The sequence below is a fragment of the Oryctolagus cuniculus genome, chromosome 2 (assembly GCF_051225735.1).
Source record: "Oryctolagus cuniculus isolate XC-2025 breed Fujian yellow rabbit chromosome 2, ASM5122573v1, whole genome shotgun sequence".
NCBI lineage: Eukaryota > Metazoa > Chordata > Mammalia > Lagomorpha > Leporidae > Oryctolagus > Oryctolagus cuniculus.
Window position 1 is genome coordinate 30,935,310 of NC_142868.1, and position 3,674 is coordinate 30,938,983.

General features: G+C 45.8%; 1 pseudogene; it reads left to right on the forward strand.

The window, feature by feature from the left end:
- The first annotated feature begins 2,097 nt into the window (after positions 1–2,097).
- LOC100350551 (POU domain, class 5, transcription factor 1 pseudogene) lies at positions 2,098–3,093 on the forward strand (annotated as a pseudogene).
- Positions 3,094–3,674: the final 581 nt, after the last annotated feature.

Sequence of the window (3,674 nt, forward strand, 5' to 3'; positions counted from 1 at the left end):
AAGCTGATCTACCATTAGAGCACAAATTATTTCTATAAGCAGATACCTACAGTTAACTTTCAATACCAATCTCTTCTTAACGGGTAAAATGTTCTCAGACTGAGAATTTGATTAATGTCCTTGTTCTGCTGTTTTCATTTTTTTTCTTTACATCCTTTTTTTTTTCATGCTGTTTTTGTGTATTAACAGAGGCAGGGAGAAAAGACAGGGAAAGACTTCCCATAGCCTCTGATATAATTCATACTCAATAATTATCATTTCTCATACGGAAGCTTTAAACAAATCCTTAGATAATCTGAAGATGTCAACATCTACTCAGAGGCTTCATGGAAGGAATATATATATATATATATATATATATATATATATATGTCTCTTCAAGCTCTAAGGGATTCCTAGTCTTCCAAGAATGAGTAAGTGTAAGTGCCATCTGGGAATGTGGCATGTCAGAGTTAAGAGCAAAACACTTAGGACTGTCTGTTTACCTGTGTCCTGAAGATGTGGCTGGGGCAAGGAGTTGATTATGGGAGCCTTGGCATTAGAACCACTTTCGCATAGCCCTGCCCTTAACTTTCTCAACCAGAAGACAAGCTGATGTGTAGAAGAAATAGAGGGACTAGGAAGCAAGAAGGGGCATGTGGATTTAGAGTGATGAAGTCAGGAACTGAGGGCTCTAAATTTACATGAGCTGTGGTTAAACTATTAGATATATCATTTTCTAATTAAAAAATCTTTAACCAGTCATATTAAGTATGATGCACAGTTATTCTTAAGTGTTGAAAATTAACTGAAATGTGATCCCTGTTGAACATGGTGGTGGGAATGGGAGAGGGAAGAGATGTATAATTTGGGACATGCTCAGGCTGACTTGCCCCAAGTGGTGGAGTTGGAAGCATACCAGGGGATTCCAATTCAATCCCATCGAGGTGGCATGTACCAATGCCATCTCACTGTTCCAGGTGATCAGTTTCAGTTCACAGTTGGTCATGGTGAAGGGACTGGGAGTCAAAGGGAACACATAGACAAGTCTAGTACCTGCTAACGCTAACCGATGGAGTAAATAAAGGGGAGAGTGATCCAACATGGGAAGTGAGATACTCAGCAGACTCATAGAATGGCAGATGTCCTAAATAGCACTCTGGCCTCAGAATCAGCCCTAAAGGCATTCAGATCTGGCTGAAAAGCTCATGAGAGTATTTCAGGCATGGAAAGCCAAGACACTCTGGCAAAAGATCTCTGCGAGTGAGATCCCAGTGGAAAGAACAGGTCATCAAAGAAGGAGGTACCTTTCTCTGAAGGGAGGAGAGAACCTCCACTTTGACTATGACCTTGTCTAAACAAGATAAGAGTCGGAGAACTCAGAGGGCTTCCATAGCCTTGGAAACTCATGACTGGAGCATAGGGAGATTACTGATGCCATAGACAGGAGTGTCAATTGGTAAAGTCAACAACAGGAGTCACTGTGCACTTACTCCTCATGTAGGATCTCTATCCTTAATGTGCTGTACATTGAGATTTAATGCTATAACGAGTACTCAAACAATATATTTCACTTTGTGTTTCTATGGGGGTGCAAACTGTTGAAATCCTTACTTAATGCATACTAAACTGATCCTCTGTAAAAAAAAAAAAAAAAAAAAAAAAAGAAATTATCAATTCCCAACTTGACTCTCACTGGGATTAAACATGACAATAGGTCTGCTCTGATTTCATCATCATTTAAAAAAATCATCTATTATTTTTCACTTTATGTTTCTGTGTGGGAGCAAACTGTTGAAATCCATACTTAATGTATACTAAGCTGATCTTCTGTATATTAAGATAATCGCAAATGAATCATGATGTGAATGGAAGGGGAGAGGGAGTGGGAAAGGGGAGGGTTGTGGGTGGGAGGGACGGTATGGGGGGGAAGCCATTGTAATCCATAAGTCGTACTTTGGAAAATTATATGCATTAAATAAAAGTTAAAAAAAAAAATCTTTAACAATGAATCTTCTCTGTGAGTTGCCTTTAACATGTTTAAAATGGGATGAATGCAGCAACTATCTTTTAGAAAACTTAATAATAACTGTTCTTTTTACAAATATTTGTGCCCGCCGCCGTATGACTTCTGCGGAGCGATGGCGCACTGCACCCCGCAGCTCGCGGTGGGTCTCGTGCCTCAGGGCGGCCTGGAGACCTCTCAGCCGGAGGGCGAGGCAGGGGCCGGCGCGGGGAGCCTGTCGGAGGGGCCCTCCCCTGAGCCCTGCGCTGCGCCTCTTGGTGCCGTGAAGCTGGAGGAGAAGCTGAAGCAACCCCCCGAGGAGTCCCAGGACATGAAAGCTCTACAGAAAGAACTCAGTTTGCCAAGCTCCTGAAGCAGAAGAGGATCACTCTGGGCTACACTCAGGCTGACGTGGGGCTCCCCCTGGGGGTTCTCCTTGGAAAGGTGTTCAGCCAAACCACCAGCTGCCGATTCGAGGCCCTACAACTCAGTTTGAAGAACATGTGTAAGCTGCGGCCCCTGCTGCAGAAATGGGTGGAGGAGGCTGACAACAAGGAGAACCTTCAGGAGATTTGCAAAGCGGAGACCCTCGTGCAGGCCCGGAAGAGAAAGCGAACGAGTATCGAGAACCGAGTGAAAGGCAACTTGAAGAACATGTTCCTGCAGTGCCCGAAACCCACGCTGCAGCAGATCGGCCACATCGCCCAGCAGCTGGGGCTCGAGGAAGACGTGGTCAGTGTGTGGTTCTGTAACCGGCGCCAGAAGGGCAATCGATCAAGCAGTGACTGTTCCCAACGAGAGGATTTTGAGGCTGCCGGCTCTCCCTTCGCAGGGGGGCCTATGTCTTTTCCTCTGGCACTGGGGCCCATTTCGGTACCCCAGGCTATGGCAGCCCTCACTTTGCTACCCTGTACTCGCCAATGCCCTTCCTGAGGGGGAAGCCTTCCCCTCTGTGCCTGTTCCTGCTCTGGGCTCCCCTATGCATTCAAACTGAGCTGCCTGCCCTTCCCAGGAACCCGGGGTGGGGGCAGAGGTCAGGGGAGACGCTAGGGAGAGAGAACCTGGAGTCAGGGCTTTGGGGATTCAGTTCTTATTTCACTATGGAAGGCATTGGAAACACAAAGGGTGGGACAAGGAGTTTTGGGAACTGGTTGGCGGGAAGGTGAAGTTCAATGATGCTCTTGATTTTAATCCACACATCACTTTGTTTTTAAATAAAGAAGCCTGAGACACACACACACACACACACACACACACACAAATGACTCCACATTTGACATAGTGCGAAAAAAAGACACTGCCTGGAATTCCTGCAAACCGTATCAGATTGCCTGGGTGTGAGTACTGCTTCCGCCTCCAACTCCAGCTTCCTGCTATTGTACTCCCTTGGAAGCAGTAGTAACAGCTCAAGTATCTGGGTCCCTGCCACCCACGTGAGAGAACCAGACTGAGTTACAAGCTCCTAGCCTTGTCCTGGCCCTGATACAGCTGCTGTGGGCATTTGGGGAGTGAGCAGCAGAAGGAAGGTCGCTCTGTGTATGGCTGCCAAATTAATTAATTAATTAAAAATGAGAAAGGACTCTAAGTTTATTTCCGTTTCAGTTCCAGTTTTGTTCTTTCCCTTCCCCAGCAGCCCTCTGTACCGAAAGCAAAGCTGCAGGTTTATTGCTCAATTAATGAGAGAGGAGCA